The sequence below is a fragment of the Hyla sarda genome, unplaced genomic scaffold (assembly GCF_029499605.1).
Source record: "Hyla sarda isolate aHylSar1 unplaced genomic scaffold, aHylSar1.hap1 scaffold_685, whole genome shotgun sequence".
In the NCBI taxonomy this organism is placed as follows: Eukaryota; Metazoa; Chordata; class Amphibia; order Anura; family Hylidae; genus Hyla; species Hyla sarda.
Window position 1 is genome coordinate 109,083 of NW_026610702.1, and position 27,903 is coordinate 136,985.

The 27,903-nt window shown below is 46.0% G+C and overlaps 10 non-coding genes and 1 pseudogene across 10 annotated transcripts; all 11 read left to right on the forward strand.

Moving 5' to 3' along the window:
* The first annotated feature begins 358 nt into the window (after positions 1 to 358).
* On the forward strand, positions 359 to 549 carry LOC130343539 (U2 spliceosomal RNA). Its single transcript, XR_008882840.1, has one exon. It is a non-coding gene; the product is annotated as a U2 spliceosomal RNA (small nuclear RNA).
* Positions 550 to 2,640: 2,091 nt separating this feature from the next.
* LOC130343540 (U2 spliceosomal RNA) lies at positions 2,641 to 2,831 on the forward strand. The gene has a single exon (XR_008882841.1). It is a non-coding gene; the product is annotated as a U2 spliceosomal RNA (small nuclear RNA).
* A 2,091-nt stretch (positions 2,832 to 4,922) lies between these two features.
* Positions 4,923 to 5,113, forward strand: LOC130343543 (U2 spliceosomal RNA). The gene has a single exon (XR_008882843.1). It is a non-coding gene; the product is annotated as a U2 spliceosomal RNA (small nuclear RNA).
* Positions 5,114 to 7,200: 2,087 nt separating this feature from the next.
* On the forward strand, positions 7,201 to 7,418 carry LOC130343496 (U2 spliceosomal RNA; annotated as a pseudogene).
* A 5,389-nt stretch (positions 7,419 to 12,807) lies between these two features.
* Positions 12,808 to 12,993, forward strand: LOC130343491 (U2 spliceosomal RNA). Its single transcript, XR_008882798.1, has one exon. It is a non-coding gene; the product is annotated as a U2 spliceosomal RNA (small nuclear RNA).
* Positions 12,994 to 15,092: 2,099 nt separating this feature from the next.
* Positions 15,093 to 15,283, forward strand: LOC130343544 (U2 spliceosomal RNA). Its single transcript, XR_008882844.1, has one exon. It is a non-coding gene; the product is annotated as a U2 spliceosomal RNA (small nuclear RNA).
* Positions 15,284 to 17,377: 2,094 nt separating this feature from the next.
* On the forward strand, positions 17,378 to 17,568 carry LOC130343545 (U2 spliceosomal RNA). The gene has a single exon (XR_008882845.1). It is a non-coding gene; the product is annotated as a U2 spliceosomal RNA (small nuclear RNA).
* Positions 17,569 to 19,671: 2,103 nt separating this feature from the next.
* Positions 19,672 to 19,862, forward strand: LOC130343546 (U2 spliceosomal RNA). Its single transcript, XR_008882846.1, has one exon. It is a non-coding gene; the product is annotated as a U2 spliceosomal RNA (small nuclear RNA).
* Positions 19,863 to 21,954: 2,092 nt separating this feature from the next.
* Positions 21,955 to 22,145, forward strand: LOC130343547 (U2 spliceosomal RNA). The gene has a single exon (XR_008882847.1). It is a non-coding gene; the product is annotated as a U2 spliceosomal RNA (small nuclear RNA).
* A 2,091-nt stretch (positions 22,146 to 24,236) lies between these two features.
* On the forward strand, positions 24,237 to 24,427 carry LOC130343462 (U2 spliceosomal RNA). The gene has a single exon (XR_008882772.1). It is a non-coding gene; the product is annotated as a U2 spliceosomal RNA (small nuclear RNA).
* A 2,083-nt stretch (positions 24,428 to 26,510) lies between these two features.
* LOC130343482 (U2 spliceosomal RNA) lies at positions 26,511 to 26,701 on the forward strand. The gene has a single exon (XR_008882790.1). It is a non-coding gene; the product is annotated as a U2 spliceosomal RNA (small nuclear RNA).
* Positions 26,702 to 27,903: the final 1,202 nt, after the last annotated feature.

Sequence of the window (27,903 nt, forward strand, 5' to 3'; positions counted from 1 at the left end):
GATACCGTTTGGGGACAGCCAAGGAGGCATCTGCAGGCAACAAAGGTAGGTGTGTGCTTGTGTGTGTGTTTCCTATGCAGATCCTAAGCCCAGTGTCACATGCAAGTAGGAGGAGTAAGAAGGGTTCCTGGCAAATCCGGGTTATGGATTGCATTTAAAAAGGCCCCGTGGGAGTGCAATGGGCCCCTGTCTTGCTGCTTAGCAATAATGGTATGGGTTTAGGTTCTGCTGTGTGTACTGGTGGTTGACTGCCCCCCAGCCCAGAGTGTGCATGGAAAATTGTCTGGCAGCCTCCCTGACAGCAAGCAGTGATAGTGCCCATGAAGGGGACCTTGTTGGGCCCGCCCCTTTCACGGTTATCGCTTCTCGGCCTTTTGGCTAAGATCAAGTGTAGTATCTGTTCTTATCAGTTTAATATCTGATACGTCCCCTATCTGGGGACCATATATTAAATGGATTTTTGAGAACGGGGGCCGATTTCGAAGCTTGCTTCCGTCGCCCTATGCATTGACCCGATATGGCAGTATCTTCGGGTACAGTGCACCACCCCCTTACAGGGTTAAAAAGAAAGATTCCTACTTTCATTGCTACCTGCTTGCTGGCTAGCCAGCTAGCCAGCCCTGTGGGCCTTGCTGCTGCAGCCAAAAAACAAAAGGTGGTGCTGCTGCTGCTGCTTCTGCTGCTTCTGCTTCTGCTTGTGTCTGGCCCCTGTTGGAGCGTCCAGGCACAGGACTTCTGCTGCTGCTGACTAAATGGCCTCCTTAATTGGATCATTTGAGTAGCCAGCACACCTGTGCAGGTAGGGCATGACATGATAGGCAGCTGCCTTGATAGCGGGTGGGTGCTGAATGTTCCTAATTGACAAAATAAGATTAATGCTTATGAAGAAATATAAAATCTCATCCCTTCCCCAATATCGCGCCACACCCCTACCCCTTAATTCCCTGGTTGAACTTGATGGACATATGTCTTTTTTCGACCGTACTAACTATGTAACTATGTAACATAACATGGGGGGGGGGGGGGGGTCTCCTGGCTGTTCACACAGGTGTGTCATTGCTGTACATTGACCATGCATTGCTTCTGTGGTATTGCAAAGGCAAAGACAAATGCTTCCAGCCATCCATTGCACTAATGGATTGGTCATCAGCTGGCTGTCTATGTCCCGCATCAATATAGACCAAAGTACAGAGGGTTAGGCTATGCTATTGTGCACCTACCTGATGCATCAGAAGGTGCGAGGCCCTTGCTAAATTCTGTGCACAGACTTTGAGATCTATACTTTAGACTGTATCTAAACCTGCTCCAACATGGACTGACATTCTGGCCTACTTTCAGCCGATGCGACTTGTCTGTCGCTGAACAGTCGCTTTTTATGTATTCAGCACCTATGTATAATGTTGTAAAAATGCTCTAGAAGCTAAAGTCGCAGAAATGTCACACATATTTGGCCTGCAACTTTCTGTGCGACAAATTCAGACAGGAAAAATCAGTATAAATCCTTAGAAAATTATCCCCCAGTGTCTCCATCTGCTGGCGGTATTGAATAAGCATTGCTGCACTGATGGGGTATGCATTAGACGAAAAAAAAGAAGAAAAAGAAGAATAATACGCCCAGAAAAGAGGCGAAAAGGAGAAAAACGTAAAAAAACGTGAAAAAAAAGTAAGAGGAAGAGAAGGGAAAAAAAGGTGGAAATGGGTTTAAAAGTGATTTCGGCGGAGAAATATATATATATATATATATATATATATATATATATATATATACGCGCACACACACACATATATATAAACGTATTCTCCGTTGAGATATTGCAGCCGCTGCTGTGTCCAGGCCCAGGAGCCTTAGCACTGTGCTGTGATGTCACTCAATACCACTGACATCACTAGGTGTAAACAACATCTCTCCTTTGCTGTGTATGTGACTATGGAGCTGTTTGGTGATGTCGTCTATTATGGCCTTCATAGAAGCAACAGGAGATTGTTGCATCCATCTAGAACCCTCAGAACTACAGTGCTATGATGTCACTCACTTCCACAGGCCTTGCAGAGTGTAAACAACAACAACCCAGCTTTGTTGTGTATGTAACCATAGGGATTTGTGATGTCACCTAGAACCTTCACAGCAGCGACAGCTTTATGAGGAGCATCAGCACTGCTCTGCCTGAGCAGAACCATCACCGCCATAGGTTGTCAAATAACCCGGATTTAACCCACACAGGTAAGTCCAATGGGGTGCAGGCATGTCCTCTATGCTTACAGCTTCCCGTGGGTGTTGGTTTGATACCGTTTGGGGACAGCCAAGGAGGCATCTGCAGGCAACAAAGGTAGGTGTGTGCTTGTGTGTGTGTTTCCTATGCAGATCCTAAGCCCAGTGTCACATGCAAGTAGGAGGAGTAAGAAGGGTTCCTGGCAAATCCGGGTTATGGATTGCATTTAAAAAGGCCCCGTGGGAGTGCAATGGGCCCCTGTCTTGCTGCTTAGCAATAATGGTATGGGTTTAGGTTCTGCTGTGTGTACTGGTGGTTGACTGCCCCCCAGCCCAGAGTGTGCATGGAAAATTGTCTGGCAGCCTCCCTGACAGCAAGCAGTGATAGTGCCCATGAAGGGGACCTTGTTGGGCCCGCCCCTTTCACGGTTATCGCTTCTCGGCCTTTTGGCTAAGATCAAGTGTAGTATCTGTTCTTATCAGTTTAATATCTGATACGTCCCCTATCTGGGGACCATATATTAAATGGATTTTTGAGAACGGGGGCCGATTTCGAAGCTTGCTTCCGTCGCCCTATGCATTGACCCGATATGGCAGTATCTTCGGGTACAGTGCACCACCCCCTTACAGGGTTAAAAAGAAAGATTCCTACTTTCATTGCTACCTGCTTGCTGGCTAGCCAGCTAGCCAGCCCTGTGGGCCTTGCTGCTGCAGCCAAAAAACAAAAGGTGGTGCTGCTGCTGCTTCTGCTGCTTCTGCTTCTGCTTGTGTCTGGCCCCTGTTGGAGCGTCCAGGCACAGGACTTCTGCTGCTGCTGACTAAATGGCCTCCTTAATTGGATCATTTGAGTAGCCAGCACACCTGTGCAGGTAGGGCATGACATGATAGGCAGCTGCCTTGATAGCGGGTGGGTGCTGAATGTTCCTAATTGACAAAATAAGATTAATGCTTATGAAGAAATATAAAATCTCATCCCTTCCCCAATATCGCGCCACACCCCTACCCCTTAATTCCCTGGTTGAACTTGATGGACATATGTCTTTTTTCGACCGTACTAACTATGTAACTATGTAACATAACATGGGGGGGGGGGGGGGTCTCCTGGCTGTTCACACAGGTGTGTCATTGCTGTACATTGACCATGCATTGCTTCTGTGGTATTGCAAAGGCAAAGACAAATGCTTCCAGCCATCCATTGCACTAATGGATTGGTCATCAGCTGGCTGTCTATGTCCCGCATCAATATAGACCAAAGTACAGAGGGTTAGGCTATGCTATTGTGCACCTACCTGATGCATCAGAAGGTGCGAGGCCCTTGCTAAATTCTGTGCACAGACTTTGAGATCTATACTTTAGACTGTATCTAAACCTGCTCCAACATGGACTGACATTCTGGCCTACTTTCAGCCGATGCGACTTGTCTGTCGCTGAACAGTCGCTTTTTATGTATTCAGCACCTATGTATAATGTTGTAAAAATGCTCTAGAAGCTAAAGTCGCAGAAATGTCACACATATTTGGCCTGCAACTTTCTGTGCGACAAATTCAGACAGGAAAAATCAGTATAAATCCTTAGAAAATTATCCCCCAGTGTCTCCATCTGCTGGCGGTATTGAATAAGCATTGCTGCACTGATGGGGTATGCATTAGACGAAAAAAAAGAAGAAAAAGAAGAAAAATACGCCCAGAAAAGAGGCGAAAAGGAGAAAAACGTAAAAAAACTTGAAAAAAAAGTAAGAGGAAGAGAAGGGAAAAAAAGGTGGAAATGGGTTTAAAAGTGATTTCGGCGGAGAAATATATATATATATATATATATATATATATATATATATATATATATACGCGCACACACACACATATATATAAACGTATTCTCCGTTGAGATATTGCAGCCGCTGCTGTGTCCAGGCCCAGGAGCCTTAGCACTGTGCTGTGATGTCACTCAATACCACTGACATCACTAGGTGTAAACAACATCTCTCCTTTGCTGTGTATGTGACTATGGAGCTGTTTGGTGATGTCGTCTATTATGGCCTTCATAGAAGCAACAGGAGATTGTTGCATCCATCTAGAACCCTCAGAACTACAGTGCTATGATGTCACTCACTTCCACAGGCCTTGCAGAGTGTAAACAACAACAACCCAGCTTTGTTGTGTATGTAACCATAGGGATTTGTGATGTCACCTAGAACCTTCACAGCAGCGACAGCTTTATGAGGAGCATCAGCACTGCTCTGCCTGAGCAGAACCATCACCGCCATAGGTTGTCAAATAACCCGGATTTAACCCACACAGGTAAGTCCAATGGGGTGCAGGCATGTCCTCTATGCTTACAGCTTCCCGTGGGTGTTGGTTTGATACCGTTTGGGGACAGCCAAGGAGGCATCTGCAGGCAACAAAGGTAGGTGTGTGCTTGTGTGTGTGTTTCCTATGCAGATCCTAAGCCCAGTGTCACATGCAAGTAGGAGGAGTAAGAAGGGTTCCTGGCAAATCCGGGTTATGGATTGCATTTAAAAAGGCCCCGTGGGAGTGCAATGGGCCCCTGTCTTGCTGCTTAGCAATAATGGTATGGGTTTAGGTTCTGCTGTGTGTACTGGTGGTTGACTGCCCCCCAGCCCAGAGTGTGCATGGAAAATTGTCTGGCAGCCTCCCTGACAGCAAGCAGTGATAGTGCCCATGAAGGGGACCTTGTTGGGCCCGCCCCTTTCACGGTTATCGCTTCTCGGCCTTTTGGCTAAGATCAAGTGTAGTATCTGTTCTTATCAGTTTAATATCTGATACGTCCCCTATCTGGGGACCATATATTAAATGGATTTTTGAGAACGGGGGCCGATTTCGAAGCTTGCTTCCGTCGCCCTATGCATTGACCCGATATGGCAGTATCTTCGGGTACAGTGCACCACCCCCTTACAGGGTTAAAAAGAAAGATTCCTACTTTCATTGCTACCTGCTTGCTGGCTAGCCAGCTAGCCAGCCCTGTGGGCCTTGCTGCTGCAGCCAAAAAACAAAAGGTGGTGCTGCTGCTGCTGCTTCTGCTGCTTCTGCTTCTGCTTGTGTCTGGCCCCTGTTGGAGCGTCCAGGCACAGGACTTCTGCTGCTGCTGACTAAATGGCCTCCTTAATTGGATCATTTGAGTAGCCAGCACACCTGTGCAGGTAGGGCATGACATGATAGGCAGCTGCCTTGATAGCGGGTGGGTGCTGAATGTTCCTAATTGACAAAATAAGATTAATGCTTATGAAGAAATATAAAATCTCATCCCTTCCCCAATATCGCGCCACACCCCTACCCCTTAATTCCCTGGTTGAACTTGATGGACATATGTCTTTTTTCGACCGTACTAACTATGTAACTATGTAACATAACATGGGGGGGGGGGGGGGGGGGGTCTCCTGGCTGTTCACACAGGTGTGTCATTGCTGTACATTGACCATGCATTGCTTCTGTGGTATTGCAAAGGCAAAGACAAATGCTTCCAGCCATCCATTGCACTAATGGATTGGTCATCAGCTGGCTGTCTATGTCCCGCATCAATATAGACCAAAGTACAGAGGGTTAGGCTATGCTATTGTGCACCTACCTGATGCATCAGAAGGTGCGAGGCCCTTGCTAAATTCTGTGCACAGACTTTGAGATCTATACTTTAGACTGTATCTAAACCTGCTCCAACATGGACTGACATTCTGGCCTACTTTCAGCCGATGCGACTTGTCTGTCGCTGAACAGTCGCTTTTTATGTATTCAGCACCTATGTATAATGTTGTAAAAATGCTCTAGAAGCTAAAGTCGCAGAAATGTCACACATATTTGGCCTGCAACTTTCTGTGCGACAAATTCAGACTGGAAAAATCAGTATAAATCCTTAGAAAATTATCCCCCAGTGTCTCCATCTGCTGGCGGTATTGAATAAGCATTGCTGCACTGATTGGGTATGCATTAGACGAAAAAAAAGAAGAAAAAGAAGAATAATACGCCCAGAAAAGAGGCGAAAAGGAGAAAAACGTAAAAAAACGTGAAAAAAAAGTAAGAGGAAGAGAAGGGAAAAAAAGGTGGAAATGGGTTTAAAAGTGATTTCGGCGGAGAAATATATATATATATATATATATATATATATATATACGCGCACACACACACATATATATAAACGTATTCTCCGTTGAGATATTGCAGCCGCTGCTGTGTCCAGGCCCAGGAGCCTTAGCACTGTGCTGTGATGTCACTCAATACCACTGACATCACTAGGTGTAAACAACATCTCTCCTTTGCTGTGTATGTGACTATGGAGCTGTTTGGTGATGTCGTCTATTATGGCCTTCATAGAAGCAACAGGAGATTGTTGCATCCATCTAGAACCCTCAGAACTACAGTGCTATGATGTCACTCACTTCCACAGGCCTTGCAGAGTGTAAACAACAACAACCCAGCTTTGTTGTGTATGTAACCATAGGGATTTGTGATGTCACCTAGAACCTTCACAGCAGCGACAGCTTTATGAGGAGCATCAGCACTGCTCTGCCTGAGCAGAACCATCACCGCCATAGGTTGTCAAATAACCCGGATTTAACCCACACAGGTAAGTCCAATGGGGTGCAGGCATGTCCTCTATGCTTACAGCTTCCCGTGGGTGTTGGTTTGATACCGTTTGGGGACAGCCAAGGAGGCATCTGCAGGCAACAAAGGTAGGTGTGTGCTTGTGTGTGTGTTTCCTATGCAGATCCTAAGCCCAGTGTCACATGCAAGTAGGAGGAGTAAGAAGGGTTCCTGGCAAATCCGGGTTATGGATTGCATTTAAAAAGGCCCCGTGGGAGTGCAATGGGCCCCTGTCTTGCTGCTTAGCAATAATGGTATGGGTTTAGGTTCTGCTGTGTGTACTGGTGGTTGACTGCCCCCCAGCCCAGAGTGTGCATGGAAAATTGTCTGGCAGCCTCCCTGACAGCAAGCAGTGATAGTGCCCATGAAGGGGACCTTGTTGGGCCCGCCCCTTTCACGGTTATCGCTTCTCGGCCTTTTGGCTAAGATCAAGTGTAGTATCTGCATTTGGTCTGGTCGGAAGGTGTCTGTGGTACCCCGCTTCTCGGCCTTGGGGGATTGTCTCTCCTTACGGAGGGACTTCACCCCCTTGCTGCTATTGGGGAGCGGGCTTAGTCCACGGACAACGGGTTGCGATCCCCCTGTCTCTGGGACCTTGTGTCTCAGAAGGCATTTTCGGTACGTTGAGCGTTACCTGTAGCTTCGGAAGCACCTAGGGTACCCCCGACCTCTGCCTTGGGTAAGGGTTCCGCTTTTATAGCGGGATTCCGAGCCCCTGCTGCTATTGGGGAAGGGGCTTAGTCCCTGGGTGTGGAAGATGCCGTTCTCCTGGGCTTTCCCCTCTGGGGAAATGTCGATGCGAAATACCATCCGCATAGAGGTGTCGGAGAGCCATCGTCAGTTGAAGAACCTCCGCTTCATTGCGGAGGTGATTCTTCTTGACTACTTCCGCCTCAATAGGGAGGACATCCTGTGTCTAAATGACCAGGAAAGCCGTGGCCTGTATACCGTCACCTTCACGGCCACGGCGTGTTGCGATAACATCTATGCAACCTTGTCTGGTGCGGACCAGAGGGACGATCGACTCGACGGTCTTTCGTTCCAGTTCCTCTATGGTGAGGAACATATACCGTTGGTGGTGGCTATGCACAGCCCTCATGTGACCACGGAGGATATAGCCACTTTTCTTCGGCGATACTGCGAAGAGGTGCGATTCGCAAACAAAATCTTGAACTCCGTGCGGTTCTGGAACGGCAAGAGGAAGTTCTGGGTCAAGCTCCGTAAGGATCCCGGTGGTATTGGGGGTCTTTGCCATCCGCCCCCAAATTTTGCCATCGGGAGAGTTCGGGGCTTCCTGTTCTATCCTCAAATGCCTATGTATTGCCGAAATTGCTTGAGGTTTGGCCACACCCAGGAGACCTGCGGCGCGGAGCGTGTGATTCGCTGCAATAGGTGTGGCCAAGAAGGTCACATAGCCTCAAGATGTAGCCATACAATAAGGTGCAACCTCTGCGGAGAGGAAAATCACGATTTTAATTCCTGTCCCCATAAAGCAAAAACTACGATGGGTGGGTCAAGGCTGGGCCCACCCAAAGAGGGGACAGGACAAAAGACGTCCTTTTTTAAGATGCCCAAACCCCAGATGGCAGGTACTGATGGGTCCAGGCCCAAGACCTCTGGTGCTCCATCGGGGGGCCCACCGGTGGTAGTGCTAGGGGGAGGCCATGGGGATTCCACGAAGCCCGGGCGGGTGATCGAGTTTACTGCCCGGGAAATTGAAAGACGTCGATCGACTTCCTACCTGGCTCAAGAGCCCGCCGAAACTTCTGAAGGGGGCTCACCTGTGGCGGGTGGCAGCCGACGGGCCTCGGTGGGGGCAAAAGTGGACCCAAAATTGCAGCATAAGCCAGGTACTGGCTTGGCCCAGGGTCGCCCTGCTCCGGACGAAGAGGCCCCGGTGAAAGCCCGCCGGAAGGGGAGCCAGGTGGCCAGGTCTGAGCCCGGTCCTGTTACTCCGCCTATACAGGACAGGGCCAAGAAGACAAGTGGCGCCAAACCAGGGTTTGCTGCCCCGCCAGCAGTGGACCCGGTGGGTAAAACTGGCCATCGTCGATCGATGGGGAAGTTGGAGCAACAGTCCTCAGCAACGCTTGCTGGGGAACAAGCGATGAAAACTTCCCAAGGTAGCGGCAAAGGTTCCGGAAAAGAGGCCTCACAGGCCCCTGTGCAGCAGTTCCAGTCGTCAAATGATGAAAGAAGACGCAGATCCATCAGCCGGGGGCCAGAGATTACATCGAGTGAGAGCAACACAGAGGATATGGACAGCAGTGTGACATTTAAAAGACAAAGAGAAGAAGAAGAGGAAGACATTCAAAGGAAAGCGGCGTGCCGTAGTTCGGACGAGAGCGAGCTCAGGGTCGGGGCATCATCGATCTCAAGCTCCGACCCTCAGAACATCAAGGAGCTGATGACCCCGCAGGCGGGGGATGACGGTACGCAGCTTATTATTGACTTTGATTCTCCAAGCACGGACTCTCCATAAACTATGCCTATCCCTGTAAAAATTGCCTCACTCAATGTGAGGTCCTTAAAGAGCCCTGATCGCAGGGCTGCTTTATTTTCTTATCTAGAGACATGTGACTTTGACCTTTGCCTGCTACAAGAATGTGGAATCCCTAGTAAAATGGACTATAAAGACTTAAAAGAAGACTGGAAGCTGGGCCCATCCATATGGTCCGGTGCAAATGACTGTCGTTCTGTGGGTGTTGGGCTGCTCTGCCGAGGCCAGTCCTTTTCTATTCATACAGTAACTGAGATTGTGCCTGGCAGAGCTCTTTTAATTCATCTATATTTTAATGGACTTTTAATTCGTGTTTTAAATGTGTATGCCCCTCCTGATAAACAGGAGCGGGCAGAACTATTTGAAATTTTACCACTGTTTTGTGTTGGGTCTTCCCCCCTGCTGGTGGGAGGTGATTTTAACTGCATACGTGATGGGGAACACCGGCAGGGTGGGGATATTAATCGTAAAGACCGCACTTCTTACCTGCTTAAAAATTTTATTGATGATTTTAATTTGAAAGATTGCTGGAAGGATCTCTTGCCGGAGGACCCAGGCGCCACATGGTCCAATGGAAGAGTGAGCTCCAGAATCGATTTTATTTTTTCCTCTAGAGCTTTTAAACCCCTGAAATGCACGCTCGAGCAGAATATCTTCTCTGATCATAAGCTCCTCTTGGTGGGCCTGGAGCTAGAGGGGGAGCAAAAAGCAAAAAGGGGCCTCTGGAGATTAAACACCACACTCCTAGAGGACCCTGAGATAAAAGAGGAGTTTGTGCGGACCTACCAATGCTGGCAATCACAAAGAAAACCCCACGAGCCTATGCTGCACTGGTGGGAGGGCACCAAATCTAAAATCAGATTTTTTTTTATCAAAGCAGGTAAGAAGAAGGCAAAAATGGAAAAACAGTGGTTTTATGTTCTTAACATGCGTTTAAATGTACTTTTTAAATTGAAAGAAGCTGGTATGGATGTAGAAAATGATATTTTAAACCTTAAAACTGAAATAAAACATGCCATAGAAAAGAAAGGGAAACAAATCATTTTTAACTCACATGTGCAGCACCTGGAGGAGGGCGAGAAATGTTCCCGTTTCTTTTTTAAAAAAGTGATGAATAGGAGGGATATCATCCAAAACCTTGAGGGTGAATCCACTCCAAAAGGCATGTTAGATGCAGTTTTTAACTTCTACCAGCTTCTTTTTAATAAGAAAGATCTTAATCCATCCTTTTTAGAACATGTTCTTAATTCCCTTGATTTTAAGCTAGATGTTTTAGACCAGGAGGTTTTATCCCGTGATCTTAACTTAGATGAACTTTTATTTGTTTTTAAAAGTTTTTCTAGTAGGAAGGCCCCTGGGGAAGATGGTTTACCCATCGAATTTTATTTAGCTTTTTGGGATATTTTAAAGGATGATATGGTTTTATTGTATAAAGAAACTTTTATTGTTAATGAACTTCCCCCTTCCTGGAGGAGGGGGATTGTATCATTACTTTTTAAAAAGGGTGAAAAGGATATGCTAAAAAATTGGCGCCCCATCACACTTTTAAATGTTGATTATAAAGTTTTAGCCAAGTTATTAGCTGTCCGTTTTAAACCTTTTATTCATAAATTAATTCACCCAAATCAGGTTTGTGGGGTACCTGGAAGGTCTATAGCTGAATCCCTAAATATTTTAAGAGATGTTTTATGGTATTTTAAGGATAGAAATCAAACTGTAGCAATTTTATCCTTAGACTTTGAAAAAGCCTTTGATAGGGTCTCCCATGAATACCTGTTTTTAGTTCTTAAAAAGATGGCAGTGCCTGAAACGATTTTAAGCCGAATCATGCTTTTATACCGATCCTGTTTTAGTCAAGTCTCTGTTAATGGCTTTTTAACCAGCGGTGTTCCTCTTTTATCAGGTGTCAAACAGGGCTGCCCCCTGTCCCCACTCCTTTTTATTTGCGCAATCGAACCACTGATGGCCCTCCTCAGAAAAGACCGGGTAGTAAGAGGCGTACCGATACCTGGTGGAGGAGGGACCCATCTAAAGGTGTTGGGGTACATGGATGATGTCACCATACTGTGCCCGGACTCTCCATCCATGAGGGGGGCATTGAGGAACACCAGCTATTTCTGCGAGGTCTCTGGTTTTAAGCTAAACACAGATAAATGTGACTGTTTTTATATTGGCTCCTGGGATTCATCCATCACCCCAGGAGTCACAATGCAACAGGATCAAATTAAAGTTTTAGGTATTGTTTTTAACCAGGTCAATGATGGGAGCCCTAACTGGGATTCAGCTATAGCTAAGATGGAGAAGAAGATTTTAATGTGGAATCTTAGAAACCTTACCATGGAGGGGAAGATTTTAATAATAAAGATGGTTTTACTCCCTATTATGCTATACATTGCCATGGTATTTCCTCCATCTATTTTATACATTAAAAAAGTAACTAGAATTGTTTTTACTTTTTTATGGGGTTCAAAAATGGAGAAATTAAAGCGTGATTTTATGTACAAAAGTAAAGATAATGGCGGGAAAGATGTTCCTAACCTTTTTACTTTCTTTTACATAAAGTATTTCTGTTTCTGTTTTAAAATTATTAAATCCGATGGCATTTTTAGCTGCTTTTTAAGGTACGCTGCGGGCATGGTTTTTAAAAGATGGTTGCGCATCCCTCTGAACGCTCCGGTGCTTCTGTGTCCCCCAAAACATTATGTGGTGTTGGAAAAGACAGTCAGGCTCCTAGGTCTCCAAGATTTGGAGCCTGACATACTGGGGGACCAGAGAAAGGTATCAAAGGTCCTCAGGCGGAGTGAGGTTACCCTGGCAGTGTCCAATTTCACACAGGCAAGATCCAAAAAGGTATGGCGGAACGTGTACGGGAAGTTTCTGGCGAATGTACACAGGGATCTTGCCTGGGCAATCGTCCACCAGTGCCTCCCTACTCGTGAGTTTCAGCACAGGCGAGGACTGGTGGCGAGAGCCAAGTGCCCGAGAGATGGCTGCGGAGTGGACGAAACGGTGCTGCACATATTTTGGAACTGCCCTTTTGCACGGGAGCTTTGGAGGAAGGTAGGCCCACTTTTGAAGTGGGCCTGCGGCCTAAAAGATTTTAATCACGAATGTGTCTTTTACGGTCTTTTTAACTGCCCCAATTTTAAACAGCAGATGATCTGCTGGATGATTATTAATTGTTTTAAAAATGCCATCTGGAAAGTTAGGAACATCTTACTTTTTAAACATGATTTTATTGATGTTAAAAACTGTATAAAGCTGGCCCTGAGTGAGATGTACATCTATTACCTAAGAGACAAGAAACAGTTGGGGGCCAGCGAGGCAGCATCCATGTGGTGTCTGCCTCTATGGAACGAAATAACAGTATAATCAGTTTTTATGACATTTGTATAATGTTTTATCCTGCCATTTTTATTTTTTCTCCTTTTATTACTGGTTTTATTATTTGTATTTTAAAACTTTTGTGAACCTTTTATTATTTTGCATTTTAAATTTTGTATGGTTTCTTATTTATTCAATAAAATTTTGTTGAAACCTTATCTGTTCTTATCAGTTTAATATCTGATACGTCCCCTATCTGGGGACCATATATTAAATGGATTTTTGAGAACGGGGGCCGATTTCGAAGCTTGCTTCCGTCGCCCTATGCATTGACCCGATATGGCAGTATCTTCGGGTACAGTGCACCACCCCCTTACAGGGTTAAAAAGAAAGATTCCTACTTTCATTGCTACCTGCTTGCTGGCTAGCCAGCTAGCCAGCCCTGTGGGCCTTGCTGCTGCAGCCAAAAAACAAAAGGTGGTGCTGCTGCTGCTGCTTCTGCTGCTTCTGCTTCTGCTTGTGTCTGGCCCCTGTTGGATCGTCCAGGCACAGGACTTCTGCTGCTGCTGACTAAATGGCCTCCTTAATTGGATCATTTGAGTAGCCAGCACACCTGTGCAGGTAGGGCATGACATGATAGGCAGCTGCCTTGATAGCGGGTGGGTGCTGAATGTTCCTAATTGACAAAATAAGATTAATGCTTATGAAGAAATATAAAATCTCATCCCTTCCCCAATATCGCGCCACACCCCTACCCCTTAATTCCCTGGTTGAACTTGATGGACATATGTCTTTTTTCGACCGTACTAACTATGTAACTATGTAACATAACATGGGGGGGGGGGGGGGGGGGCTCCTGGCTGTTCACACAGGTGTGTCATTGCTGTACATTGACCATGCATTGCTTCTGTGGTATTGCAAAGGCAAAGACAAATGCTTCCAGCCATCCATTGCACTAATGGATTGGTCATCAGCTGGCTGTCTATGTCCCGCATCAATATAGACCAAAGTACAGAGGGTTAGGCTATGCTATTGTGCACCTACCTGATGCATCAGAAGGTGCGAGGCCCTTGCTAAATTCTGTGCACAGACTTTGAGATCTATACTTTAGACTGTATCTAAACCTGCTCCAACATGGACTGACATTCTGGCCTACTTTCAGCCGATGCGACTTGTCTGTCGCTGAACAGTCGCTTTTTATGTATTCAGCACCTATGTATAATGTTGTAAAAATGCTCTAGAAGCTAAAGTCGCAGAAATGTCACACATATTTGGCCTGCAACTTTCTGTGCGACAAATTCAGACAGGAAAAATCAGTATAAATCCTTAGAAAATTATCCCCCAGTGTCTCCATCTGCTGGCGGTATTGAATAAGCATTGCTGCACTGATGGGGTATGCATTAGACGAAAAAAAAGAAGAAAAAGAAGAATAATACGCCCAGAAAAGAGGCGAAAAGGAGAAAAACGTAAAAAAACGTGAAAAAAAAGTAAGAGGAAGAGAAGGGAAAAAAAGGTGGAAATGGGTTTAAAAGTGATTTCGGCGGAGAAATATATATATATATATATATATATATATATATATATATATATATATATACGCGCACACACACACATATATATAAACGTATTCTCCGTTGAGATATTGCAGCCGCTGCTGTGTCCAGGCCCAGGAGCCTTAGCACTGTGCTGTGATGTCACTCAATACCACTGACATCACTAGGTGTAAACAACATCTCTCCTTTGCTGTGTATGTGACTATGGAGCTGTTTGGTGATGTCGTCTATTATGGCCTTCATAGAAGCAACAGGAGATTGTTGCATCCATCTAGAACCCTCAGAACTACAGTGCTATGATGTCACTCACTTCCACAGGCCTTGCAGAGTGTAAACAACAACAACCCAGCTTTGTTGTGTATGTAACCATAGGGATTTGTGATGTCACCTAGAACCTTCACAGCAGCGACAGCTTTATGAGGAGCATCAGCACTGCTCTGCCTGAGCAGAACCATCACCGCCATAGGTTGTCAAATAACCCGGATTTAACCCACACAGGTAAGTCCAATGGGGTGCAGGCATGTCCTCTATGCTTACAGCTTCCCGTGGGTGTTGGTTTGATACCGTTTGGGGACAGCCAAGGAGGCATCTGCAGGCAACAAAGGTAGGTGTGTGCTTGTGTGTGTGTTTCCTATGCAGATCCTAAGCCCAGTGTCACATGCAAGTAGGAGGAGTAAGAAGGGTTCCTGGCAAATCCGGGTTATGGATTGCATTTAAAAAGGCCCCGTGGGAGTGCAATGGGCCCCTGTCTTGCTGCTTAGCAATAATGGTATGGGTTTAGGTTCTGCTGTGTGTACTGGTGGTTGACTGCCCCCCAGCCCAGAGTGTGCATGGAAAATTGTCTGGCAGCCTCCCTGACAGCAAGCAGTGATAGTGCCCATGAAGGGGACCTTGTTGGGCCCGCCCCTTTCACGGTTATCGCTTCTCGGCCTTTTGGCTAAGATCAAGTGTAGTATCTGTTCTTATCAGTTTAATATCTGATACGTCCCCTATCTGGGGACCATATATTAAATGGATTTTTGAGAACGGGGGCCGATTTCGAAGCTTGCTTCCGTCGCCCTATGCATTGACCCGATATGGCAGTATCTTCGGGTACAGTGCACCACCCCCTTACAGGGTTAAAAAGAAAGATTCCTACTTTCATTGCTACCTGCTTGCTGGCTAGCCAGCTAGCCAGCCCTGTGGGCCTTGCTGCTGCAGCCAAAAAACAAAAGGTGGTGCTGCTGCTGCTGCTTCTGCTGCTTCTGCTTCTGCTTGTGTCTGGCCCCTGTTGGAGCGTCCAGGCACAGGACTTCTGCTGCTGCTGACTAAATGGCCTCCTTAATTGGATCATTTGAGTAGCCAGCACACCTGTGCAGGTAGGGCATGACATGATAGGCAGCTGCCTTGATAGCGGGTGGGTGCTGAATGTTCCTAATTGACAAAATAAGATTAATGCTTATGAAGAAATATAAAATCTCATCCCTTCCCCAATATCGCGCCACACCCCTACCCCTTAATTCCCTGGTTGAACTTGATGGACATATGTCTTTTTTCGACCGTACTAACTATGTAACTATGTAACATAACATGGGGGGGGGGGGGGGGGTCTCCTGGCTGTTCACACAGGTGTGTCATTGCTGTACATTGACCATGCATTGCTTCTGTGGTATTGCAAAGGCAAAGACAAATGCTTCCAGCCATCCATTGCACTAATGGATTGGTCATCAGCTGGCTGTCTATGTCCCGCATCAATATAGACCAAAGTACAGAGGGTTAGGCTATGCTATTGTGCACCTACCTGATGCATCAGAAGGTGCGAGGCCCTTGCTAAATTCTGTGCACAGACTTTGAGATCTATACTTTAGACTGTATCTAAACCTGCTCCAACATGGACTGACATTCTGGCCTACTTTCAGCCGATGCGACTTGTCTGTCGCTGAACAGTCGCTTTTTATGTATTCAGCACCTATGTATAATGTTGTAAAAATGCTCTAGAAGCTAAAGTCGCAGAAATGTCACACATATTTGGCCTGCAACTTTCTGTGCGACAAATTCAGACAGGAAAAATCAGTATAAATCCTTAGAAAATTATCCCCCAGTGTCTCCATCTGCTGGCGGTATTGAATAAGCATTGCTGCACTGATGGGGTATGCATTAGACGAAAAAAAAGAAGAAAAAGAAGAATAATACGCCCAGAAAAGAGGCGAAAAGGAGAAAAACGTAAAAAAACGTGAAAAAAAAGTAAGAGGAAGAGAAGGGAAAAAAAGGTGGAAATGGGTTTAAAAGTGATTTCGGCGGAGAAATATATATATATATATATATATATATATATATATATATATATATACGCGCACACACACACATATATATAAACGTATTCTCCGTTGAGATATTGCAGCCGCTGCTGTGTCCAGGCCCAGGAGCCTTAGCACTGTGCTGTGATGTCACTCAATACCACTGACATCACTAGGTGTAAACAACATCTCTCCTTTGCTGTGTATGTGACTATGGAGCTGTTTGGTGATGTCGTCTATTATGGCCTTCATAGAAGCAACAGGAGATTGTTGCATCCATCTAGAACCCTCAGAACTACAGTGCTATGATGTCACTCACTTCCACAGGCCTTGCAGAGTGTAAACAACAACAACCCAGCTTTGTTGTGTATGTAACCATAGGGATTTGTGATGTCACCTAGAACCTTCACAGCAGCGACAGCTTTATGAGGAGCATCAGCACTGCTCTGCCTGAGCAGAACCATCACCGCCATAGGTTGTCAAATAACCCGGATTTAACCCACACAGGTAAGTCCAATGGGGTGCAGGCATGTCCTCTATGCTTACAGCTTCCCGTGGGTGTTGGTTTGATACCGTTTGGGGACAGCCAAGGAGGCATCTGCAGGCAACAAAGGTAGGTGTGTGCTTGTGTGTGTGTTTCCTATGCAGATCCTAAGCCCAGTGTCACATGCAAGTAGGAGGAGTAAGAAGGGTTCCTGGCAAATCCGGGTTATGGATTGCATTTAAAAAGGCCCCGTGGGAGTGCAATGGGCCCCTGTCTTGCTGCTTAGCAATAATGGTATGGGTTTAGGTTCTGCTGTGTGTACTGGTGGTTGACTGCCCCCCAGCCCAGAGTGTGCATGGAAAATTGTCTGGCAGCCTCCCTGACAGCAAGCAGTGATAGTGCCCATGAAGGGGACCTTGTTGGGCCCGCCCCTTTCACGGTTATCGCTTCTCGGCCTTTTGGCTAAGATCAAGTGTAGTATCTGTTCTTATCAGTTTAATATCTGATACGTCCCCTATCTGGGGACCATATATTAAATGGATTTTTGAGAACGGGGGCCGATTTCGAAGCTTGCTTCCGTCGCCCTATGCATTGACCCGATATGGCAGTATCTTCGGGTACAGTGCACCACCCCCTTACAGGGTTAAAAAGAAAGATTCCTACTTTCATTGCTACCTGCTTGCTGGCTAGCCAGCTAGCCAGCCCTGTGGGCCTTGCTGCTGCAGCCAAAAAACAAAAGGTGGTGCTGCTGCTGCTGCTTCTGCTGCTTCTGCTTCTGCTTGTGTCTGGCCCCTGTTGGAGCGTCCAGGCACAGGACTTCTGCTGCTGCTGACTAAATGGCCTCCTTAATTGGATCATTTGAGTAGCCAGCACACCTGTGCAGGTAGGGCATGACATGATAGGCAGCTGCCTTGATAGCGGGTGGGTGCTGAATGTTCCTAATTGACAAAATAAGATTAATGCTTATGAAGAAATATAAAATCTCATCCCTTCCCCAATATCGCGCCACACCCCTACCCCTTAATTCCCTGGTTGAACTTGATGGACATATGTCTTTTTTCGACCGTACTAACTATGTAACTATGTAACATAACATGGGGGGGGGGGGGGGGGGTCTCCTGGCTGTTCACACAGGTGTGTCATTGCTGTACATTGACCATGCATTGCTTCTGTGGTATTGCAAAGGCAAAGACAAATGCTTCCAGCCATCCATTGCACTAATGGATTGGTCATCAGCTGGCTGTCTATGTCCCGCATCAATATAGACCAAAGTACAGGGGTTAGGCTATGCTATTGTGCACCTACCTGATGCATCAGAAGGTGCGAGGCCCTTGCTAAATTCTGTGCACAGACTTTGAGATCTATACTTTAGACTGTATCTAAACCTGCTCCAACATGGACTGACATTCTGGCCTACTTTCAGCCGATGCGACTTGTCTGTCGCTGAACAGTCGCTTTTTATGTATTCAGCACCTATGTATAATGTTGTAAAAATGCTCTAGAAGCTAAAGTCGCAGAAATGTCACACATATTTGGCCTGCAACTTTCTGTGCGACAAATTCAGACAGGAAAAATCAGTATAAATCCTTAGAAAATTATCCCCCAGTGTCTCCATCTGCTGGCGGTATTGAATAAGCATTGCTGCACTGATGGGGTATGCATTAGACGAAAAAAAAGAAGAAAAAGAAGAATAATACGCCCAGAAAAGAGGCGAAAAGGAGAAAAACGTAAAAAAACGTGAAAAAAAAGTAAGAGGAAGAGAAGGGAAAAAAAGGTGGAAATGGGTTTAAAAGTGATTTCGGCGGAGAATATATATATATATATATATATATATATATATATATGTATATATATATATATATACGCGCACACACACACATATATATAAACGTATTCTCCGTTGAGATATTGCAGCCGCTGCTGTGTCCAGGCCCAGGAGCCTTAGCACTGTGCTGTGATGTCACTCAATACCACTGACATCACTAGGTGTAAACAACATCTCTCCTTTGCTGTGTATGTGACTATGGAGCTGTTTGGTGATGTCGTCTATTATGGCCTTCATAGAAGCAACAGGAGATTGTTGCATCCATCTAGAACCCTCAGAACTACAGTGCTATGATGTCACTCACTTCCACAGGCCTTGCAGAGTGTAAACAACAACAACCCAGCTTTGTTGTGTATGTAACCATAGGGATTTGTGATGTCACCTAGAACCTTCACAGCAGCGACAGCTTTATGAGGAGCATCAGCACTGCTCTGCCTGAGCAGAACCATCACCGCCATAGGTTGTCAAATAACCCGGATTTAACCCACACAGGTAAGTCCAATGGGGTGCAGGCATGTCCTCTATGCTTACAGCTTCCCGTGGGTGTTGGTTTGATACCGTTTGGGGACAGCCAAGGAGGCATCTGCAGGCAACAAAGGTAGGTGTGTGCTTGTGTGTGTGTTTCCTATGCAGATCCTAAGCCCAGTGTCACATGCAAGTAGGAGGAGTAAGAAGGGTTCCTGGCAAATCCGGGTTATGGATTGCATTTAAAAAGGCCCCGTGGGAGTGCAATGGGCCCCTGTCTTGCTGCTTAGCAATAATGGTATGGGTTTAGGTTCTGCTGTGTGTACTGGTGGTTGACTGCCCCCCAGCCCAGAGTGTGCATGGAAAATTGTCTGGCAGCCTCCCTGACAGCAAGCAGTGATAGTGCCCATGAAGGGGACCTTGTTGGGCCCGCCCCTTTCACGGTTATCGCTTCTCGGCCTTTTGGCTAAGATCAAGTGTAGTATCTGTTCTTATCAGTTTAATATCTGATACGTCCCCTATCTGGGGACCATATATTAAATGGATTTTTGAGAACGGGGGCCGATTTCGAAGCTTGCTTCCGTCGCCCTATGCATTGACCCGATATGGCAGTATCTTCGGGTACAGTGCACCACCCCCTTACAGGGTTAAAAAGAAAGATTCCTACTTTCATTGCTACCTGCTTGCTGGCTAGCCAGCTAGCCAGCCCTGTGGGCCTTGCTGCTGCAGCCAAAAAACAAAAGGTGGTGCTGCTGCTGCTGCTTCTGCTGCTTCTGCTTCTGCTTGTGTCTGGCCCCTGTTGGAGCGTCCAGGCACAGGACTTCTGCTGCTGCTGACTAAATGGCCTCCTTAATTGGATCATTTGAGTAGCCAGCACACCTGTGCAGGTAGGGCATGACATGATAGGCAGCTGCCTTGATAGCGGGTGGGTGCTGAATGTTCCTAATTGACAAAATAAGATTAATGCTTATGAAGAAATATAAAATCTCATCCCTTCCCCAATATCGCGCCACACCCCTACCCCTTAATTCCCTGGTTGAACTTGATGGACATATGTCTTTTTTCGACCGTACTAACTATGTAACTATGTAACATAACATGGGGGGGGGGGGGGGTCTCCTGGCTGTTCACACAGGTGTGTCATTGCTGTACATTGACCATGCATTGCTTCTGTGGTATTGCAAAGGCAAAGACAAATGCTTCCAGCCATCCATTGCACTAATGGATTGGTCATCAGCTGGCTGTCTATGTCCCGCATCAATATAGACCAAAGTACAGAGGGTTAGGCTATGCTATTGTGCACCTACCTGATGCATCAGAAGGTGCGAGGCCCTTGCTAAATTCTGTGCACAGACTTTGAGATCTATACTTTAGACTGTATCTAAACCTGCTCCAACATGGACTGACATTCTGGCCTACTTTCAGCCGATGCGACTTGTCTGTCGCTGAACAGTCGCTTTTTATGTATTCAGCACCTATGTATAATGTTGTAAAAATGCTCTAGAAGCTAAAGTCGCAGAAATGTCACACATATTTGGCCTGCAACTTTCTGTGCGACAAATTCAGACAGGAAAAATCAGTATAAATCCTTAGAAAATTATCCCCCAGTGTCTCCATCTGCTGGCGGTATTGAATAAGCATTGCTGCACTGATGGGGTATGCATTAGACGAAAAAAAAGAAGAAAAAGAAGAATAATACGCCCAGAAAAGAGGCGAAAAGGAGAAAAACGTAAAAAAACGTGAAAAAAAAGTAAGAGGAAGAGAAGGGAAAAAAAGGTGGAAATGGGTTTAAAAGTGATTTCGGCGGAGATATATATATATATATATATATATATATATATATATATATATATATACGCGCACACACACACATATATATAAACGTATTCTCCGTTGAGATATTGCAGCCGCTGCTGTGTCCAGGCCCAGGAGCCTTAGCACTGTGCTGTGATGTCACTCAATACCACTGACATCACTAGGTGTAAACAACATCTCTCCTTTGCTGTGTATGTGACTATGGAGCTGTTTGGTGATGTCGTCTATTATGGCCTTCATAGAAGCAACAGGAGATTGTTGCATCCATCTAGAACCCTCAGAACTACAGTGCTATGATGTCACTCACTTCCACAGGCCTTGCAGAGTGTAAACAACAACAACCCAGCTTTGTTGTGTATGTAACCATAGGGATTTGTGATGTCACCTAGAACCTTCACAGCAGCGACAGCTTTATGAGGAGCATCAGCACTGCTCTGCCTGAGCAGAACCATCACCGCCATAGGTTGTCAAATAACCCGGATTTAACCCACACAGGTAAGTCCAATGGGGTGCAGGCATGTCCTCTATGCTTACAGCTTCCCGTGGGTGTTGGTTTGATACCGTTTGGGGACAGCCAAGGAGGCATCTGCAGGCAACAAAGGTAGGTGTGTGCTTGTGTGTGTGTTTCCTATGCAGATCCTAAGCCCAGTGTCACATGCAAGTAGGAGGAGTAAGAAGGGTTCCTGGCAAATCCGGGTTATGGATTGCATTTAAAAAGGCCCCGTGGGAGTGCAATGGGCCCCTGTCTTGCTGCTTAGCAATAATGGTATGGGTTTAGGTTCTGCTGTGTGTACTGGTGGTTGACTGCCCCCCAGCCCAGAGTGTGCATGGAAAATTGTCTGGCAGCCTCCCTGACAGCAAGCAGTGATAGTGCCCATGAAGGGGACCTTGTTGGGCCCGCCCCTTTCACGGTTATCGCTTCTCGGCCTTTTGGCTAAGATCAAGTGTAGTATCTGTTCTTATCAGTTTAATATCTGATACGTCCCCTATCTGGGGACCATATATTAAATGGATTTTTGAGAACGGGGGCCGATTTCGAAGCTTGCTTCCGTCGCCCTATGCATTGACCCGATATGGCAGTATCTTCGGGTACAGTGCACCACCCCCTTACAGGGTTAAAAAGAAAGATTCCTACTTTCATTGCTACCTGCTTGCTGGCTAGCCAGCTAGCCAGCCCTGTGGGCCTTGCTGCTGCAGCCAAAAAACAAAAGGTGGTGCTGCTGCTGCTGCTTCTGCTGCTTCTGCTTCTGCTTGTGTCTGGCCCCTGTTGGAGCGTCCAGGCACAGGACTTCTGCTGCTGCTGACTAAATGGCCTCCTTAATTGGATCATTTGAGTAGCCAGCACACCTGTGCAGGTAGGGCATGACATGATAGGCAGCTGCCTTGATAGCGGGTGGGTGCTGAATGTTCCTAATTGACAAAATAAGATTAATGCTTATGAAGAAATATAAAATCTCATCCCTTCCCCAATATCGCGCCACACCCCTACCCCTTAATTCCCTGGTTGAACTTGATGGACATATGTCTTTTTTCGACCGTACTAACTATGTAACTATGTAACATAACATGGGGGGGGGGGGGGGTCTCCTGGCTGTTCACACAGGTGTGTCATTGCTGTACATTGACCATGCATTGCTTCTGTGGTATTGCAAAGGCAAAGACAAATGCTTCCAGCCATCCATTGCACTAATGGATTGGTCATCAGCTGGCTGTCTATGTCCCGCATCAATATAGACCAAAGTACAGAGGGTTAGGCTATGCTATTGTGCACCTACCTGATGCATCAGAAGGTGCGAGGCCCTTGCTAAATTCTGTGCACAGACTTTGAGATCTATACTTTAGACTGTATCTAAACCTGCTCCAACATGGACTGACATTCTGGCCTACTTTCAGCCGATGCGACTTGTCTGTCGCTGAACAGTCGCTTTTTATGTATTCAGCACCTATGTATAATGTTGTAAAAATGCTCTAGAAGCTAAAGTCGCAGAAATGTCACACATATTTGGCCTGCAACTTTCTGTGCGACAAATTCAGACAGGAAAAATCAGTATAAATCCTTAGAAAATTATCCCCCAGTGTCTCCATCTGCTGGCGGTATTGAATAAGCATTGCTGCACTGATGGGGTATGCATTAGACGAAAAAAAAGAAGAAAAAGAAGAATAATACGCCCAGAAAAGAGGCGAAAAGGAGAAAAACGTAAAAAAACGTGAAAAAAAAGTAAGAGGAAGAGAAGGGAAAAAAAGGTGGAAATGGGTTTAAAAGTGATTTCGGCGGAGAATATATATATATATATATATATATATATATATATATATATATATACGCGCACACACACACATATATATAAACGTATTCTCCGTTGAGATATTGCAGCCGCTGCTGTGTCCAGGCCCAGGAGCCTTAGCACTGTGCTGTGATGTCACTCAATACCACTGACATCACTAGGTGTAAACAACATCTCTCCTTTGCTGTGTATGTGACTATGGAGCTGTTTGGTGATGTCGTCTATTATGGCCTTCATAGAAGCAACAGGAGATTGTTGCATCCATCTAGAACCCTCAGAACTACAGTGCTATGATGTCACTCACTTCCACAGGCCTTGCAGAGTGTAAACAACAACAACCCAGCTTTGTTGTGTATGTAACCATAGGGATTTGTGATGTCACCTAGAACCTTCACAGCAGCGACAGCTTTATGAGGAGCATCAGCACTGCTCTGCCTGAGCAGAACCATCACCGCCATAGGTTGTCAAATAACCCGGATTTAACCCACACAGGTAAGTCCAATGGGGTGCAGGCATGTCCTCTATGCTTACAGCTTCCCGTGGGTGTTGGTTTGATACCGTTTGGGGACAGCCAAGGAGGCATCTGCAGGCAACAAAGGTAGGTGTGTGCTTGTGTGTGTGTTTCCTATGCAGATCCTAAGCCCAGTGTCACATGCAAGTAGGAGGAGTAAGAAGGGTTCCTGGCAAATCCGGGTTATGGATTGCATTTAAAAAGGCCCCGTGGGAGTGCAATGGGCCCCTGTCTTGCTGCTTAGCAATAATGGTATGGGTTTAGGTTCTGCTGTGTGTACTGGTGGTTGACTGCCCCCCAGCCCAGAGTGTGCATGGAAAATTGTCTGGCAGCCTCCCTGACAGCAAGCAGTGATAGTGCCCATGAAGGGGACCTTGTTGGGCCCGCCCCTTTCACGGTTATCGCTTCTCGGCCTTTTGGCTAAGATCAAGTGTAGTATCTGTTCTTATCAGTTTAATATCTGATACGTCCCCTATCTGGGGACCATATATTAAATGGATTTTTGAGAACGGGGGCCGATTTCGAAGCTTGCTTCCGTCGCCCTATGCATTGACCCGATATGGCAGTATCTTCGGGTACAGTGCACCACCCCCTTACAGGGTTAAAAAGAAAGATTCCTACTTTCATTGCTACCTGCTTGCTGGCTAGCCAGCTAGCCAGCCCTGTGGGCCTTGCTGCTGCAGCCAAAAAACAAAAGGTGGTGCTGCTGCTGCTGCTTCTGCTGCTTCTGCTTCCTGGCCCCTGTTGGAGCGTCCAGGCACAGGACTTCTGCTGCTGCTGACTAAATGGCCTCCTTAATTGGATCATTTGAGTAGCCAGCACACCTGTGCAGGTAGGGCATGACATGATAGGCAGCTGCCTTGATAGCGGGTGGGTGCTGAATGTTCCTAATTGACAAAATAAGATTAATGCTTATGAAGAAATATAAAATCTCATCCCTTCCCCAATATCGCGCCACACCCCTACCCCTTAATTCCCTGGTTGAACTTGATGGACATATGTCTTTTTTCGACCGTACTAACTATGTAACTATGTAACATAACATGGGGGGGGGGGGGGGTCTCCTGGCTGTTCACACAGGTGTGTCATTGCTGTACATTGACCATGCATTGCTTCTGTGGTATTGCAAAGGCAAAGACAAATGCTTCCAGCCATCCATTGCACTAATGGATTGGTCATCAGCTGGCTGTCTATGTCCCGCATCAATATAGACCAAAGTACAGAGGGTTAGGCTATGCTATTGTGCACCTACCTGATGCATCAGAAGGTGCGAGGCCCTTGCTAAATTCTGTGCACAGACTTTGAGATCTATACTTTAGACTGTATCTAAACCTGCTCCAACATGGACTGACATTCTGGCCTACTTTCAGCCGATGCGACTTGTCTGTCGCTGAACAGTCGCTTTTTATGTATTCAGCACCTATGTATAATGTTGTAAAAATGCTCTAGAAGCTAAAGTCGCAGAAATGTCACACATATTTGGCCTGCAACTTTCTGTGCGACAAATTCAGACAGGAAAAATCAGTATAAATCCTTAGAAAATTATCCCCCAGTGTCTCCATCTGCTGGCGGTATTGAATAAGCATTGCTGCACTGATGGGGTATGCATTAGACGAAAAAAAAGAAGAAAAAGAAGAATAATACGCCCAGAAAAGAGGCGAAAAGGAGAAAAACGTAAAAAAACGTGAAAAAAAAGTAAGAGGAAGAGAAGGGAAAAAAAGGTGGAAATGGGTTTAAAAGTGATTTCGGCGGAGAAATATATATATATATATATATATATATATATATATATATATATATACGCGCACACACACACATATATATAAACGTATTCTCCGTTGAGATATTGCAGCCGCTGCTGTGTCCAGGCCCAGGAGCCTTAGCACTGTGCTGTGATGTCACTCAATACCACTGACATCACTAGGTGTAAACAACATCTCTCCTTTGCTGTGTATGTGACTATGGAGCTGTTTGGTGATGTCGTCTATTATGGCCTTCATAGAAGCAACAGGAGATTGTTGCATCCATCTAGAACCCTCAGAACTACAGTGCTATGATGTCACTCACTTCCACAGGCCTTGCAGAGTGTAAACAACAACAACCCAGCTTTGTTGTGTATGTAACCATAGGGATTTGTGATGTCACCTAGAACCTTCACAGCAGCGACAGCTTTATGAGGAGCATCAGCACTGCTCTGCCTGAGCAGAACCATCACCGCCATAGGTTGTCAAATAACCCGGATTTAACCCACACAGGTAAGTCCAATGGGGTGCAGGCATGTCCTCTATGCTTACAGCTTCCCGTGGGTGTTGGTTTGATACCGTTTGGGGACAGCCAAGGAGGCATCTGCAGGCAACAAAGGTAGGTGTGTGCTTGTGTGTGTGTTTCCTATGCAGATCCTAAGCCCAGTGTCACATGCAAGTAGGAGGAGTAAGAAGGGTTCCTGGCAAATCCGGGTTATGGATTGCATTTAAAAAGGCCCCGTGGGAGTGCAATGGGCCCCTGTCTTGCTGCTTAGCAATAATGGTATGGGTTTAGGTTCTGCTGTGTGTACTGGTGGTTGACTGCCCCCCAGCCCAGAGTGTGCATGGAAAATTGTCTGGCAGCCTCCCTGACAGCAAGCAGTGATAGTGCCCATGAAGGGGACCTTGTTGGGCCCGCCCCTTTCACGGTTATCGCTTCTCGGCCTTTTGGCTAAGATCAAGTGTAGTATCTGTTCTTATCAGTTTAATATCTGATACGTCCCCTATCTGGGGACCATATATTAAATGGATTTTTGAGAACGGGGGCCGATTTCGAAGCTTGCTTCCGTCGCCCTATGCATTGACCCGATATGGCAGTATCTTCGGGTACAGTGCACCACCCTTACAGGGTTAAAAAGAAAGATTCCTACTTTCATTGCTACCTGCTTGCTGGCTAGCCAGCTAGCCAGCCCTGTGGGCCTTGCTGCTGCAGCCAAAAAACAAAAGGTGGTGCTGCTGCTGCTGCTTCTGCTGCTTCTGCTTCTGCTTGTGTCTGGCCCCTGTTGGAGCGTCCAGGCACAGGACTTCTGCTGCTGCTGACTAAATGGCCTCCTTAATTGGATCATTTGAGTAGCCAGCACACCTGTGCAGGTAGGGCATGACATGATAGGCAGCTGCCTTGATAGCGGGTGGGTGCTGAATGTTCCTAATTGACAAAATAAGATTAATGCTTATGAAGAAATATAAAATCTCATCCCTTCCCCAATATCGCGCCACACCCCTACCCCTTAATTCCCTGGTTGAACTTGATGGACATATGTCTTTTTTCGACCGTACTAACTATGTAACTATGTAACATAACATGGGGGGGGGGGTCTCCTTGCTGTTCACACAGGTGTGTCATTGCTGTACATTGACCATGCATTGCTTCTGTGGTATTGCAAAGGCAAAGACAAATGCTTCCAGCCATCCATTGCACTAATGGATTGGTCATCAGCTGGCTGTCTATGTCCCGCATCAATATAGACCAAAGTACAGAGGGTTAGGCTATGCTATTGTGCACCTACCTGATGCATCAGAAGGTGCGAGGCCCTTGCTAAATTCTGTGCACAGACTTTGAGATCTATACTTTAGACTGTATCTAAACCTGCTCCAACATGGACTGACATTCTGGCCTACTTTCAGCCGATGCGACTTGTCTGTCGCTGAACAGTCGCTTTTTATGTATTCAGCACCTATGTATAATGTTGTAAAAATGCTCTAGAAGCTAAAGTCGCAGAAATGTCACACATATTTGGCCTGCAACTTTCTGTGCGACAAATTCAGACAGGAAAAATCAGTATAAATCCTCAGAAAATTATCCCCCAGTGTCTCCATCTGCTGGCGGTATTGAATAAGCATTGCTGCACTGATGGGGTATGCATTAGACGAAAAAAAAGAAGAAAAAGAAGAATAATACGCCCAGAAAAGAGGCGAAAAGGAGAAAAACGTAAAAAAACGTGAAAAAAAAGTAAGAGGAAGAGAAGGGAAAAAAAGGTGGAAATGGGTTTAAAAGTGATTTCGGCGGAGAAATATATATATATATATATATATATATATATATAT